This window comes from Geotrypetes seraphini, chromosome 13 (genome assembly GCF_902459505.1).
Source record: "Geotrypetes seraphini chromosome 13, aGeoSer1.1, whole genome shotgun sequence".
Taxonomy (NCBI): Eukaryota; Metazoa; Chordata; class Amphibia; order Gymnophiona; family Dermophiidae; genus Geotrypetes; species Geotrypetes seraphini.
In genome coordinates, this window is record NC_047096.1 from 75,554,984 (window position 1) to 75,572,394 (window position 17,411).

At 43.2% G+C, this 17,411-nt stretch overlaps 1 long non-coding RNA gene across 1 annotated transcript in view; it reads left to right on the forward strand.

Annotated features, from left to right (window-relative positions):
* Positions 1-17,411, forward strand: part of LOC117347683 — a 60,744-nt gene that overhangs the window by 34,977 nt on the left and 8,356 nt on the right. Inside the window, exon 2 of the long non-coding RNA XR_004536818.1 lies at positions 10,641-10,782. This is a non-coding gene — a long non-coding RNA (uncharacterized LOC117347683). The remainder of the gene's footprint in view (positions 1-10,640; positions 10,783-17,411) is intronic.

A 17,411-nucleotide genomic window follows, 5' to 3' on the forward strand; every position in this document is an offset into this window, starting at 1 on the left:
AAAGTAAGCCAACAAGTTGTGCAACATCCACAGCTTGAAATATGTTTTCCCCACAATGGTGTTTAAATGACAGCTGAGTGTCAAGAAATACTCCTAGGTAGTGTATCTCAGATGACACGTCAATCATTAAATCAAGCAACATCACTAGCAATCGATGCTGCTGTGGGTCCCTAGATAAGAACATCAGAGTTGTCTTGTCAACATTCAATCTCAACCTGTTATTATCCAACCACCCCTTAATACACCTCATGGTCTCATTCAAAAACTCAACCACCAATGTCAATGAATCTTCAACGGGAAAAAAGAAATGAATGCCATCAGCGTAAACACTATAGGACACATTAAGGATTTGCATAAGGTTACACAGTGGTGCCCGATAACAAATTAAACGGCATGACTGACAAGGCCATGTAACATAGAAACGAGTATGACGGCAGAAACGGGCTGACGGCTCATCAAGTCTGCCCACTCAAGAACCCTCCCTCCTCCAGAATCTGTCTTTTAAGCATTCCTCTGGAGCGACCCCACCTGACGGTCCCATCGTCCCTTGAAGTCGAGCATTGTACTGGCCTCAACTACCTGGCGTGGAAGACCATTCCATCTATCAATTACCCTTTTGGTGAAGAAGTATTTCCTGGTGTCCCCACGAAATCTTCCCCCCCCCCTGAGTTTTAGCAGGTGCCCTCTTGTCGCCGTGGGATCCGTAAGATAAAAGATTTCTTCCTCCACTTCAATGCGGCCCGTGATGTATTTGAATGTTTCTATCATGTCCCCCCTTTCTCTGCGCTCTTCGAGAGAATATAAGCGTAGCCTGTTCAGACGTTCTTCATATGGGAGATCTTTGAGTCCTGATCTCCCATATGAAGAACGTCTGAACAGGCTACGCTTATATTCTCTCGAAGTGAGGGAATGAAATGAGAAAAAGGAGGAGAAAAGAAAAACGATCAGCAGATACTGGAAAGTGAATTAGCAGAAGACCGACAAGAAAGCAGAAAAGAAAAACTGGGACCAAGATGATGGAAAAACAACTTCCCTCATTCAGAATACAGGAGGTTGCAGGTGATATCCTGTGGTCTGCACAGTGATACCAGAAACTCAATACTGGTGCTATATCCGGCAACCAGCATTGAATTTCAAATCTATCTTTGGCTGGCTGAGGCATAGCTGGCTAGGCCAATATGCAACAGATAGCTAGCTGTCTTAATGGCCAAAGATAGACTGCCTTTTCAGGTGGCTCTACCTGGCTGCTGAAGTTACCCAGCAAACCACTGAATAGTGGCAGTGACTGGCTATTATGTCATTCGACATAGCACGTCACTGAGACGGATATTCAGTGGGAGATAGCAATTATCTCGTTAAATATTGCTATGTGCTATTTAGCGTGCTGGGAGTCATCCCTGGCTGGCTAAATAGTGCTGAATGTCGGGCCCAAAATGTCTAGACAACAAAGGTAGAGAGAGGTGATTTTATTTTGAATTTATTAATTGGAATATATTAGCTTTTGAATATGTGCATCATATATGTTTTATATTGTATCAATGGCATAGCCATATGGCTGATTTGTGGGGGGTGTTTGATACTAGGTTTCCTGTGATAGCATTGTGCTTATTTCAATTAGTTTTTCTTGATTTGTCTTTATTTGAAATTTCATAAATAAAATATTTTTAAAACAAATTAAAAAATTATTGTCATCAGGGGGTGGGGCTAGGCAGGGAGGGGCTAGATGAGGCAGGTCCAGGCCAGGAGTCCCACTGAAATGGTCTGCACATGGTCCCGCAGTTGCTAAAGCCAGGCCTGAAGATAAAGTAATTTGAATCTAATCTGCAATTTCTGGGTTGCACTAGGTTTGAGGTAGTTTGGTTCTGTCTTGATGAATCTTGGGAGATTGTCCTAGATCTTAGTGCTAAGGTTGGTGAAAAGAGAGTTAAACATGCATTTGTATCTAACTCCTCTGGGGGGAGGGGAGGAGAAGAAGCAATGACTTGATGTTTCTGATTGATGACGACCAGGAGTTGGTGAGAAGATGTAGAAGCGGTTCAGGAAACAAGTGAAGTTATGAGTCTAGTCACATTCCACCAAAACCCGCCCTCAAACGTGTATTAACAGCTGAGTCATGTCATGTAACACGCGTTCTTATCATTGCATAGACTTACATGCATATATAATCATTTACATATTGCTTTTGTAAAATTTTAAATTGCCCATGGGGCTTTTAGGATCTCGGCTACCTTATACAGTACTCACAAGTCTAGTTGCTTATTTCTAAAGCAAGGGTCAAATCATCAGTAATGATCACAATACTTTTGTACTGCATGCACTCCTAATCGTTGCATCTCAAAAAAAGCTATAGGAGAACTGGAAAGGATCAGAGGAGGAAACCAAAAATGATAAAAAGTATGGTTCTGCTCCTTGATGAACTAAAGCAGTTAAGGGCTCGGCCTAGGAGAGAAGTTTATGAACTCGGGAATAGTGGTAAATGCAGAAATATCACCAGGATGAAAAGAATCAATTAACTGATAGAAGATTTAAAACAAATGCAAGAATGTACATTTTCAGCAAGCGGTAGAATTTCTTACTGGGGGATTTGAGCAAGGCTACTGCTAAATATAGGTTTGAGAAAGGTTTCAGGAGCTGGGAATGAACTAGACTTATTTCTCGCAGCGACCCCAATCGGCCATTGTCAAGCGCAGGATTGGTTTTGTTGGGAAGATGATCTCATGGGAAATACAGAATAGCAGAGGACGGGAACAGGGAGAATCGCTACTATTTCCGCTCGTCTGCTTTGGGAAGTTACAATGGCCAGACATCAAAGGTTGGTTCCAGGCCCAGCCTCTTGCCTGCAATGTGACTGAAGCACTTATTGCCAGTTCTCCATCAATTTTTCCTCGCATAATTCCCTTTTGATCCCTCACTCCCAATTATCCAAAGGTTTTCTCCTCCATTTGTAATGAATCTCTCTGTTCCCCCCTCCTTGGGCAAATCACCATTGCAAGAGCACCAGTTTGGGGCTAGGACTGTGGGCTCCCTCTGACACTGGGGACACGGCCTTCTGGTGTGTGGCCGCCAGGGGCCGCTGTCGCACGATGGCGAGGGAGCGGCCTCTACGGAGCTGTCCATGGTGCTGCAGCGTGTCAAAGCCCCAGCGAACCTGAGGGGCAGAGACTCAAATTCTGCTATCCTGAGGGCTACCGCCTTATAATTGCTAACTAGGGAACGGAAGCAGGAACAAAAGGCAGGCAGCCATATTGCCGATTGTCATTTTATTTAACTTTTCTTATGGGAAAGGGTTGTGTTGGGGTTTGTTTGTTGTTGGGTTTTTTTTTTTGGTTTTTTTTACAAGAAAGGGTTTTATTACTTTAGTTCAAATTATGCCTTAGACTAGCCTTAGCTTTTTTTTAAATTGGCTGAGATCTATCCCGTTTTGCCGTTAATAGAGACATTAGTATAAAGTTTGTGACTGTTATTAACTTTAAAAAAAAAACACACACACACACACAAATTTCCAGTTAGCCTGGTGTCCTCTGCATTATGAAAATTATTTCCTTTTCTTATATTGCAATGTCTCCTTTGGACAGATAAGTCAAGGGCCAAGCACCATGACCCTTCCTACTGCAGTGGGGTGGGGAGGGGTTCCATCTGGGAGCTTTAAGACCCCTTACAGCACTTTCTATAGTTCACTAGACTGCACTGCTTCCTAGAGCCCTAACATAATGTGAATTGCACACAGCCTTAAAAGGTTTGAAAAGTTACTGATTTCTGTATTTTTGAAAAGACTTGATTACATCCACAAACCACAATTTATAAGGTCTACACACCTCTGATATCTAGATTGCACATCCCATCTCTGATTCAGGCACATCTCACCCTCAATTCTCTGAGCCCTGACAAACAAGACGGTCAGTACACAACCCATACACCTCCCAAACTGAGCTAGGCTTCCCTAAATTCCTAACACCTCTGCTTCTCACAGCTACTGATCCAAATACTTCCCCCATTCTTGACCCTGTCTCTCCTACCCTTGCATGCTTAACACACCCCTCTGTCTATTCTGACCCATTTGTCTCCCTCATTTTTGCTCTACGAAAAGCACTGTGCCTTCTACTCACAAATTATGACCCCCCCCTCCCCTCCCCGAAATGTAAAGTTCAGGAACATGAAACTTAAAGAATATCCCCAACCTTCCTTGGACCAGATCCTTGCACCCACATTCTCACTCCTTTACTCTTCGTTGGTGCCTCCAGTCACTTAAAGCACCAGCATTGAGTCTTCTGCAGAAGTTATGATCCTGTCGGGATCATTTCCTACAGGCTCTTAAACTCGCCCCAAATTATAAGCAGCTTGTTATTATAGGATCCTATAAACCCAGCGATTTCCATCAGCAAAGACTCGGAAACGGACTCACCAGATAAATGCTTCCCTGGACCAGGAAGATGAAGCAACAGTGAGTCAGCTGCATGGTCCTGCTCTCTGCTCTCCTCCTCCTCCTCTCCCGATGTCTGGTGCTGATGCTGCCGATGCTCGGCTGCTGCCGGCGTCTCACACGCTGCTCCCCTTCATCCTCAAACTCCTCCGAGCAATCCTCTGCCGGCTGCCGGGCTAGGAAGGGGGGTGCAGGAGAGACAGGTGCCAGGCACTGGGCTGGGAAGACGGGACACAGTCAGGTACGGAGGCTGAAGACGATCTGTTGCTCAGATGCTGCTTTGCACAGTCAGCTCCTCTGCCTCTAATCTCTCCCCCCCCCTCGCCCCTATTAGGCAGTAGCAGGTAGGTGTTCCTGGATGTTTACAGATTACCTCTGCTTTTAACGCTTTCCTGTCACAGAACAGCAAAAGGTCTGACAGGGCTGCTGCTGCTGCTTTTGGCTGTGACAGTCGTTGTCCCTCTGGAGGGGGGAGGAGCGGTGAATCCCTCACCAGCTGCTGTTCAGTATGTACACACTGCCTGACATTAGATGCTCAATGAGTGAACATATACCCCACCCCTCCCCTCCAAAAAAAATCCCCCGGTGCAGAACTTAAGAACTACCAGGTCCATCTTGCCTGTATTCTGCCTCTGGCAGAGGGGTGATGCCCCAGCCATTTATTTCATACATTCTGTAACTGATATGTTAATCAGGTTTTCTATTCTGCTTTTACCTATGTAGTTCAAGGTCAGATTACATTACAAGAGGTTGGGTCAGTTACCCAGGACGGTCAGACACAACATTCAATAGAGTTGCTAGTACAGGTAAATCATTACAACTATCGTGCCACTGTATCGGGCCATGGTGCGCCCTCACCTGGAGTACTGCGTCCAGCACTGGTCGCCGTACATGAAGAAGGACACGGTACTACTCGAAAGGGTCCAGAGAAGAGCGACTAAGATGGTTAAGGGGTTGGAGGAGCTGCCGTACAGCGAAAGATTAGAGAAACTGGGCCTCCTCTCCCTCGAACAGAGGAGATTGAGAGGGGACATGATTGAAACATTCAAGGTACTGAAGGGAATAGACTTAGTAGATAAAGACAGGTTGTTCACCCTCTCCAAGGTAGGGAGAACAAGAGGGCACTCTCTAAAGTTAAAAGGGGAAACGTAAGGAAGTTCTTCTTCACCCAGAGAGTGGTAGAAAACTGGAACGCTCTAAGGGAGTCTGTCGTAGGGGAAAACACCCTCCAGGGATTCAAGACAAAGTTAGACAAGTTTCTGCTGAACAAGAACGTGTGCTGGCAGGGCTAGTCTCAGTTAGGGCGCTAGTCTTTGACCAAAGGGCTGCCACGTGAGCGGACTGCTGGGCATGATGGACCACTGGTCTGACCCAGCAGCAGCATTTCTTATGTTCAATAATATAGGTACAAGTAGGTCATTGCTGGTTCTTTGTTTTGTCCGGGGAGTTGCATTAGGCTGTTTAGAAATGTGCTTTTACAATTACCGTTTCAGTTACTTCCGGGTTTGCTCCCTGTCTTGGTACAGAAATGCTTTTAGAAGTTTTCTGAACCTGACGCAGTGGTCACAAGATCGTAGTAGAGTAAGTGGTGGTTGGCTTCAGCATTTTCTTAATTAATATTGGATGGATAAAATAATTTGCCTGGTAGACTTTATATTGTTGCTTGCTGGGAATTTTAAGTGGAAAATATTTCTGGTGGAATACCTGTTAAAGGCACCCTGGAGTAGGATGACCAACTCTGTTAGGTAGTCGGGGGCACTCCCTCTCAAGATCTTAAAGGTAGTGATGCCCAATTTAAACTTGAAAAGCAGCATCTTCCACCCCTTGCTTACACTGGCCTTGGCTCCATTCTGATGCCACTTCCTAGTCATGGAATCAGGACGTCACATCTGAGTGGAGCTGAGGCCAGTGTGAGCAGGAGGTGCAAGATGCTGCTCGTGCCGACAAAACTTTTCAAGAGGTCGGAGGTGGGCTTCGGGGCTGTTACCATGCGGCTTTGTAGAAGAGGGGGTAAGTCCTGCATTCTACTAATGACTAGCTTTCCCTTGTTTTGGTTCCTGGACCAGTTGCTCCAAGAAGCAGTCATCAGGAATTTTACCTTTCTAGCACTCCGTGGTGTGATATGTATCTAGTCAATATTGGGATAATTGAAGTCACTGAAAAGCCAGCAAACAAGATCCAACTAATAGTTCTATAGTTAAGCTACAGTGACAAAATAACGCTCAGAATTTAGGAAGTTGGTTGGTTGGGCTGAGAACCTTTCTGTTTCCTGCAGAATTTTTATTTTGTTTGATTCAAATTCCTCTTTAACATATAGTGCAACCCCCCTCCAATTGGATTCACCCTATCACTGGAATAGTTAAGCTCTGGAACGTATTGCCAGAGGTTGTGGTAAGAGCAGATAGCGTAGCTGATTTTAAGAAAGGTTTGGACATGTTCCTGGAGGAAAAGTCCATAGTCTTGTTATTGAGAAAGACATGGGGGAAGCCACTGCTTGCTCTGTATCGGTAGCATGGAATATTGCTACTCCTTGGGTTTTGGCCAGGTACTAGTGACCTGGATTGGCCACCGTGAGAACGGGCTACTGGGCTTGATGACTCAGTAATGGCTATTCTTATGATGTTATGTGAAAGTCGGAAGTATTAAAAAAAATAAATAATGGGAGATAAAGACCTCACTTAAATAGGAGCGAAATACTGTCAACAAGAGGCTCCCTTTCAATCACTGGTCAAGAAAAACCTCCATATTGTTTCAAGAAGTATATCGAGTGTCAAAAATTCCAACTTCACCACATTGAAACCTATATAATAGGTTGGCCGTGCGCTCTTCTAGACTTTTTACAACCCCACCATTTAAAAAGTGATTTTGTTTTTGATTTGACAAGATGGCCACAATCGAAAGAGCTCTCAAATCCTGATGGGGGTTCCCTGTTTCACTGCACACTGTTTCAATGTCTGTGCAGAGCTGACTCCATCTGCACTTCAAGCTTTCAGAACTGAAATCACCATTATACTGTTGCCAAATTTACTACCTTTCATCGTTTCTCTTAACATTTGTTTATTCTGGCCTGGCAGACGGTACATAGCCCAACACCATATTCTTTCCCTTCACACCTGAAATTTCTATCCACACGAGGCGGTGATGAAAGGTTTTCAGCCCAAACACGAAGAGAAGGTTCAATCAATGATCGGAAACAATGTCAAAACATAGAATTTCATTTCTGCAAATTGGCACAGCTACAGTGGCAAAATAACACTCAGAATTTAGGTTGGTTGGGTGAGCACCCCCTCGTATGTAATAAAAGTGAGCCAAGTATAGGACAATCGAGCCATTAGGACATCACTGATGAGGTTGGCTCTTATTGGTGGAATGAAACATTATGACATCAGAATCTCAACTTTGGTTTCCAGAGACTGAAACTCTTCACTCTACTAGGAGCTGATGAAAAGTTCTCAGCCCAACAAGAGAATGACGTAGATATACTCCAATCAATAATCTGAAACAGGGTCAAAACGAAGAAATTCATTTCTGCAAATTGGCCTTTAATGAAATAAGATAACTAAACTAAAGCTTAACTTTGTCTACCGAGTCATCATTCTGAGAAGGCTCGACTTGGTTTACAGCAATTAAATAAACAGGGAATGATTTACAGATGATAAATAGAAGATAATAGCAAAATTTCAAAAGAATTAATTTTCAAAATGTTTGGCAAATATAGTTTCAGCTACAGTGACAAAATAAACGAATTTAGGAAGTTGGTTGGTTGGGCTGAGAACCTTTCAGCACCACCTCGTAATGCAGGGTAATCCAAAGTCCCTCTTTGAGGGCCGAATCCAGTTGGGTTTTCAGGATTTCCCCAATGAATATGCATTGAAAGCAATGCATGCACATAGATCTCATGCATATTCATTGGGGAAATCCTGAAAACCCGAATGGATTTGGCCCTAAAGGAGGGACTTTGGAGACCCCTGTCGTAATGATTCCACACTGCCATCTGCTTCCTGCAGAATTCTTCTTTTGTTTGATTCAAATTCCTCTTTAATATATAGTGCAACCCCCTTCCAATTGGATTTACCCTATCACTGGAATATAATTTTTACCCTGGTAACACAGTGTCCCATTGATTATCCTTCTTCTACCAGGTCTCCGAGATGCCTATTATAGCTACCTGTTTGTTTAATGCTATATACTGTGAATCTCCCATCTTATTTTTTAGGCTTCTAGCATTCGTATGCAGACACTACAGATTGTAATTTACAACCTCTACTCTGCACTCCCCTTAAACATTCTGAATTTTCTTTCATCTTTGTTGAAACCTCTCTCTAGAAATTCCCTGAATGTCCTGTTTTGATAGTATTCATTAGGGATCCCTCGCTCTAAATCATGCCAGCAGCCTGATTCCATCCTGGTTAAGGTAGAGTCCATCTTTATGGAATAGGCTTCTCCTTGACCAAAATGTTGCCCAATTCCTAGCAAATCTAAATTCCTTATCCCTATACCATTGTCTCAACCACACATTGAGACTTCAGAGCTCTGCCTACCTTTTGAGTCTTGTTTGTGGAACAGGGAGCATTTCTTGCTACCTTGGAGGATCTCGATTTCAGCTTTATACCTAAGAACCTAAATTTGGCTTTCAGAACCTCCTTCCCACATTTTCTTATGTCGTTGGTATCCACATGTACCAAGACGGCCATCTCCTCCCCAGCACAGTCTAAAATCTTATCTAGGTGATGCATAAATATGTTTGGATGATAGAGTCCTCTTTCAGACCTTATAACTAAGGTTATATTTTAATAGCACTTGCTAGATTTGTGGAGGCTTTCTTTAAGGACAGAATGCTGCAGTGATGGTCCTTATACTCATTGGTCTTTATTCTGAGTGACATAAGAACATAAGCAGTGCCTCCGCTGGGTCAGACCAGAGGTCCATCGTGCCCAGCAGTCCGCACACGCGGTGGCCCAACAGGTCCAGGACCTGTGCAGTAATCCTCTATCTATACCCCTCTATCCCCTTTTCCAGCAGGAAATTGTCCAATCCTTTCTTGAACCCCAGTACTGTACTCTGCCCTATTACGTCCTCTGGAAGCGCATTCCAGGTGTCCACCACACGTTGGGTAAAGAAGAACTTCCTAGCATTCGTTTTGAATCTGTCCCCTTTCAACTTTTCCGAATGCCTTCTTGTTCTTTTATTATTCGAAAGTTTGAAGAATCTGTCCCTCTCTACTCTCTCTATGCCCTTCATGATCTTGTAAGTCTTCTATCATATCCCCTCTAAGTCTCCTCTTCTCCAGGGTGACCGGTGTGTAGGGGTGCTGAGCACATTCACTTACATATATATATATTTATCTTTATTATTATTCTTTCTATGTACTTTTACGATTATATTTTTGTGATATATTTTTGAGTTATAGCACTTTTGGATTAATTATTTGAGTTTGAATGCTGAGCTAATTTTTATATTCCTCGATATTTTGATTGGATGCATAAAGTCCACCATATTTACAACAAGCAGAAAATATTTAAATATTTTTTGAAATTATTACCACTCCACTTTTTGTTGTTTGGGACAAAGACCTCAGCCAGACAAAAATTGCCAATATGTATGGTAAATTACAGATGCGAAAGCTAGACACTACGGAATCAAGACAGAAGGAAGATGACTCATTTGAGCTTTGGTGCTGGAGAAGGATTTTGTGCGTGCTGTGGAGAACTAATAAATTGACTCTGAAAGAGATCAAACCAGCTACGCCACTTGAAGCCCAAATGATGAAGTTATGATCGTCGGAAGAGAAAGATCAATGGAGAAGGACATTATGTTTGGGAAGATCGAAGGAACCAGCTGAAGAGGAAGATCTGCGGTCAGAAGGCTGGACATATTGAAAACAACCATGGGGACGATGCTGGAGAACCTTACCGAGACTAGCACAAAACTGATTTCTTTTTAGATCTATAATTCATGAAGTCGCTAGGACTTGAACACGAACCGATGGCACCTAACAACATGGTTATTGGGTAGAAAACTGCGCATAATATATTTTAGAACAATTTATAGTAGTTCACAAAGACACAAAAATCGAAGGAAAAAAACATGGCAAACATCTACAAACATCTAGATAGACCAACACACAAACAAAGAAGGGTTGGAGAGAATTTCATAAGCCACGCTCTGCATGCTTTCCCCACTTGTTATTAATTGGACTAACAATACATATCTTGTCTAGCTTTCAGGATTCTCAGGTCTCGGCAAATATGGGGAATTATTATCGCTGAACAGTGGAGGTGAATGAGTATACAGACTTGATTGTGAAGAGCTTCCAGGCTGTTGAAGGACACTATTCACACATAAACAGAATCGTTCATGGGGTGAGTCCCTTGTAATCGGAGAGAGTTGCTGTCCTATGAATGCACTGGGTTTTGATAAGATTATCCCTGGTATGTGGCTGTGGCTCTGATCTGGATGGAGCAATTTTTAGTCTCTTTGATGTTTCTGTTACTTAGAGAGCAGCTGTGAAGTTACCTTATTATAAAGAGAGGGCTGCCTCTCAGGAGACTGAGCATCTCCAAACTCAGTGCTTGTTTTTATGAGATGGCAAATCCCACAGAGGCAGAATCAAGTTACGGAAAATATAAAATGCACTCTCTCCCTCCTTTGTACTTCACACAATTCCCTCTATATCCAGGGTATGCTTATATCCCTTTTATATACTAACTATTGACACTATGGGTGATGCCTGCATTTCTCATCGGTGAACGGAAATTTCAAGCCTTGCATAGATAACTGTTTGAAGTTTCCCTATTGCTTGCCACTTCCTATTTTAGTAGTAAATGTATCAGTAATGTGAGAAAATGCAAACTGATGCATGTAGAGAGTCCAAATTATAGCTCCGCGATGCAAGGTTCCACATCAGGAATCGTCACCCAGGAAAAGGATTCGGATGTCACTGTTGATGGTATTTTGAAACCGTCAATGATAGCTAAGAAAGCAAACAGAATGTTAGGAATAATTAGGACTGGAGAATAAAGCTGAGAATATTGTAATGCCTTTGTCCCCGCATCATAAAGATTTTGCAGACTTAGAAAAGATACAGAGAAGTACAAACGCTCCTATGAAGAAAGGCTGAAAAGGCCAGGGCTTTACGGCTTCGAGAAGAGACAGCTGAGGGGAGGATACGACAAAGGTGGAGTGAAAGTGGTAAACATGAATCGTTTATTTACTCTTTCCAAGAATACAAGGACTAGGGGATATGCAATGAAGCTACTAAGTCAGTGTCTCGTAAACCTTTCCAAGTGACGGCACGCTAAACTGGGGGCTGCGGCTGGAGGAGGGGGGGCTGATGCGCTCGTGTGGCATCATTACGTCAATGTACACGCATGCGCGGAGGCCCTCCAGATGGGGCTCTGAGCTTGTTATCCCTGAAACTACTATGCCGGTGGGGAGTTGCGGAGAGGCGCAGGTGCCGGCTCGCCCGCCTACAGGACGAGCCTCTCGTGGCACACCTGGACTCTCGCCACTGCACCCTACTGTGCCGTGGCACGCAGTTTGCGATACACCGTACTAAATAGTAAATTTTTAACAACCACAAATTAGAGAAAATATTTCTTCACTCGGGCACAAATTCTATATATGCGCCCAAATTGGTGCGCATAGCTGATTTGCATATGCAGCTTTTAATTGTTTAATAAGCCAATTGGTGCTGATAATTGCCAATTAGCATCTAATTGAAGCTAATTGGTGCTAATTAGCAATTACACACACAAAGTGGGCGTGGCCAGGGGCAGAGCAAGAGCAGATTGGGGGACTTCCTAATTGTTAAGCACATTAGATTAGAATACACCCAATCTACGCACAATTTAGGCGTGGGTATTTAGGCCTGGTTTTCCTTGACCTAAATGGGTGTGCCTACATGCTATGCTGCGTATGGCCACTAGGTGTAATTCTACATATAGTGGAAGCTAAGTGCCAGTCTGATCAGTGCTGACGTTTTAGGCTCAGTATATAGAATTTGGGGGTCAATGTGTGACGAAGGGCTGGAATTCAATTCCAGAGAATGTGGTAAAAAGCGGTTAGCGTAACAAGAGTTGGCATGTTCTTTGCTGGATATGGGTGAAGCAAGGGCAGAGTTGCAAAATATACGACTAGTTTATACAACACCTGCTAACATTTACATTCGCTCTGAAGCGGACATAAATGTCCATGTTGTCAATGTAGCTGTGATGACTCCTATTTCACACCTAGTATTTTATTTTATTTATTTAAGTATCTATATAGCACTTATAGCTTAAATGGTTTACATTCAGCTACTCAAGCACTTTCCCTATCTGTCTTGGTGGGTAGAGAATGACATGGGGACAAATTTTTCCCCATCCCGGTGGGAACTCATTTGCCCATCCCATCCCGGCGAGTTCTTTTCCAGTCCCTGCCCCATTCCTGCAAGCTCCGTATTCATCTGCACAAGCCTCAAACACTTTAATATCCTAAGTAGCAACATTCTAGAGCTCCGATTGTGATGTCATAATGCCTCATTCCACCAATGCCTAAGCTCTGTCCTCATTTGTACAAGCCTCAAACACTTTAAAACCATAAGTGTTTGAGGCTTGTGCAGTTAAGGCAGATCTTACCGACATGGGGTAGAGACAGAGACAGCAACAAAACTCACGGGGATGGGACGGGGAAATTGAGTTCCTGTGAGGACAGGGAAAAATTTCTCCCCATGTCATTCTCTACTGGTGGGATTACAATCTATCTAATGTACCTGGGGCAGAGGAGGTTTAAGTGACTTGCCCAGGGTCACAGGGAGCAATGTAAGTTTGAACCCACAACCTCAGGGTGCCAAGGCTGTACCTCTAATCACTGCACCACACTCTCCTCTATATAGACACTTGGAGACTGTGGGAGCAATTCAATAACTTGGAGCCAAAATGTAGATACCACAGTGGGGTATGCTTACTGCTAATTCTATACTGGCCTCGGGGCACGCCTAAGCCATTATTGAATACTAGTGCAAAGCCATGTAGGTGTGCCAAAATTTAGGCACACTCACATATGGCAGGTCAATGGCTGGTGTAAGTTGCCAGAGCATAGGGGAGATGTGGTGGAGACAGATAAAACAGAGGGGGGGGGTGAAGCTGAAATGTATCATGTACAAAGGAGAGAGGGGGTACAGGGTAAACAGTTTATGGAAGGAACATTGAGGGAAGATGCCATATGGAAGGGGGAAGAACAGATACTGGATGGAAGGGGCAGTGAGAGAGGGCAGATGCTGCATGGAAGGGAGAAAAGAGTACAGTCGCTGGATGGATAGAAGACAATGAAGAAGATGATTAAAGCAGAAATGAGAAAGGTAGAAGAAAGATTTCATTTGATTTTTTTTGCTTTGGAATAAAGTAGTATTGTAGCTGTATTGATAAATGTTTATAAATAGCAAATGGAAATAAGGTAATCTTTTTTTTTTTTTTTCTTTATTGGACTAATATTAATACATTTTTATTAACTTTTGGAGACCAAAATCCCCTTCCTCAGGCAGAGTTATAAGTTTCCAAGTTTATTTACAATCTGATATACCGACCATCAAACTATTATCTGGACGGTTCACAATTCCTAAAATTAGAGTTTACAAAATGCAATAATAGAAATAAAAAAAAAAAATTTAAGGGAACATAAAAACCAGACAAAGACATGGACAAAGTAGATACAATAGGCACTGAGAGAGGGGAAGATTTAAAATTACATTGAAGTCAAAATTAAATAAAAGGAGGTAGGAAGGGGAAGGGAGAGAACAAAAAGGAGAGGGGAGGGAGGACGCTTCATAAAAGCGGTTAAAAAATGGAAGAAAAAGGATCTTATCCGGAATTTTGGTATGCATCATGAAATAAAAAAAGTTTTTAACTCGGTTTTGAATTTATCGAGGGTGAAATCTGCCGCAGGTGCAGCTCCTAGGGAGGAGCTCCTCCAATCCCTTTTTATATGGAAGGGGGGGTGTTAAAAAATGATTGGCCCCGTGTGTCACATACCCTAGGTACACCTCATACTAAGAGTTTGCACTCAGCTAAATAATTGTGGTACAAGTATTTTTGTGAGGGGGTGAAAGGATTGAGAAGCGTTTCCATTATGCGAGCACGGGCGAGCACATGGGCAGGCAGAGCAACTAGGCCGTGGGTGGAAGAGCGCACCTAGAAACCCCCCCCCCCCCAAAATGCCGCAACGCTCTAATGGTGAGGGCCGCTTCAGTTCAGGTCGCCTCACCCTTACTCCCCCCACCCCCTGTGTGTCCTATCCCTAATTGGCTCCTCTAGGCCTTGTTTCCCTCTGCCCCTGATTTCCCCCCTTCCCCACCCCCTTTTCTTTCCCGCCCCTGGGCAACGGCCTTGGCCCTTTTGTCTTCGCCGCCCCCCTATTCAGAGGGGCGCTTGTTCTAAGCATTTGTCTTTTAAAAGGATTGTGAATGTTACTTGGAAACTGCCTAGGTATTTTTTAGGTGGGGGTATAAATTTTTTAATGAAAAATAATAATAAATAAATCCTCAGTTCAGTCTGCAGCAGCGGCCAAAAAGAAAAAAACAAACAAACCCCCAGACAAACAGAATGTTAGGATTTATTTGGAAAGGAACAGGAAACAAAACAGAGAAATATAATAATGCCTCTATTGATCCGTGGTGTGATTACACCTGGAGTAATGTGCACAGCTCTGTAGCAGCCCTAGAAAAAAAAATGCAGAGAATGGCAACAGAAACGATATAAGTAATGAAAGAAATCCCTTCTGAGGAAAGGCTTAGCAGATGCTGGCTTGAAGAAGAGGGGACTGAAAGGGGTCTGATGGAGATTTATAAAATGATGAGTGGTATAGAACAGTGGTCTCAAACTCAAACCTTTTCCAGGGCCACATTTTGGATTTGTAGGCACTCGGGGGCCTCAGAAAAAATAGTTAATGTCTTATTAAAGAAATGACAATTTTGCATGAGGTGAAACTCTTTATAGTTTATAAATCTTTCCTTTTGGCTAAGTCTTAATAATAATATTGCAATTTATAGCTAAAGAGATTTATGATCAAGAAACTCTTTTAATTTACTTTTGTGATTATGATAAACATACCAAGGGCCTCAAAATAGTACCTGGCGGGCCGCAAGTGGCCCCCGGGCCGCGAGTTTGAGACCACTGGTATAGAACAAATAAATAAGGAACATTTTAAGTTTATCCAACAATACTAAAGCTAGAAGACATTCCACAATTTGTAATCGGCAGCATGTTGAAATCAAGCTTTAGAAACCATGGGCTCCTTTTATTAAGCCACGCTAAACCGCCGGCTGCGCTAACTGCTGCCACCTCCTCTTGAGCAGGCGGTAGTTTTTGGCCAGCGCAGGGGTTAACGCGTGATGAAAAGTCCCGCGCGTTAACCCCGCTAGCGCGGCTTGATAAAAGGAGCCCCATATTTCAGTCTGGAGACAAGCTGTGGTGTTTATCGGCAAAGAAGGTGATCAAAGATTGTAGCTGAATTGAATTTAAATAAGGTATGGACAAGGACAGATCTATTAAAAGAAAAAAAAAAAAATTTTGGACCGCTTGGACTCGCATAGTCCCCTTGCGCGGTCAACGTTCCGTACCTCAGCTCGCAGTACTTTGGATGCTTTTCAGTATATCTTATTTTTGTGGCGTCATCATATTGGACCCCAGAAGGAGGTTTTTATTACCGAAACACGGACCGTGTCGGGTCCACACCGCAAAATTCTTATTGTGCAATATATGGATTGACTTACTGATTCGCATCACTTACATTTGTGAAGACTTTTTAATAAACTTTTAAAATCAGGATCATCGATTCCACTGTTCTGTCTGTTTTGCTTGGCTTTCCCTGTCGTACTATGGAACATTTTGTGATTTTTCTTTGACTTGGCCATTAAAAAAAAAAAATACCACACATCATATTTTTGGGAGTGAACAATGGGCATGGACCTTCCTATTAGGATCTTCTGGGCTTTTCCAAATGACCCATACAGGCCAGGGCAGGATTAACCAATAGGCCCAGTAGGCACGTGCCTAGGGCCCAAAATGGTCAGGAGGGCCTGATGAAAGAGAGTATCAACATTGTTTTTTCTAAACGGCGATGGGCCCCTCCAGCATCGATCGGCAACGCGGGCCCCCCCCCCCCCAATTGGCAATGCTGGCCCCCCGCTCAGCAATGCACCCCCCCCCCCCAATCGACGGAAAGTAAGACAAGCAAGCAACGCGGGTAAGAAAGGCAACGGGAACTGTAATTTTGCAAGCGGTGCTGCTTGCCCAAAGCTTCCCTCTGACGCAGCTTCCTGTTTCCGCCCGGGCGCATGGTGGGGTGGGGTGGGGCAGAGGGGCCCAGTGTACTTGTGTGCCTAGGGGCCCTCAACGAATTAATCCTGCCCCGAGACAGGCCATTGGGTGGTGGGCTCCATGGACCATTGATCTTCTCTTATGGATGCAGACGTTTCAAATATCCAGCAAATCACTAATCAAATAAATGTTATTGAGTTCCATGTCTTACAATCATTTTCGAAAGCAACATTTGTTTGCAAATGAATCAATTTTCTTTAGATTGTGTTAGTTAGATTTTGTAAACCACATCGAACTTATCGGTTATGCGGTATAGAAATGACTTCTTCTGTTCTGACACCCATTCACACCAAAACGCAGTATATCGAAAATTATATATAAAGACAAAAAGTGGCAAAAAATAGACCTCAACTTATTGGCTCCTCAACTTGCAACAAATCATTTGGAGCTTATGTCATCATAGGTCTGTTAACAAAACTCCACATAACATTTATAATCACTCACAAACTGTGTTTTTCTTCCTTTACTTGGGGCCCACAGTAATAAACTTGCAAAACTTTCTTCACTATTTAACTTCTTACGGCTTTTTAGATGAACATTTCGAAAGTGTGTCCATATTAATACTTCAGTACAAAACTCATCCAGATCAATATCCATAAATTACAGGCGATATCACTTATCTTAATCTCTCCAAA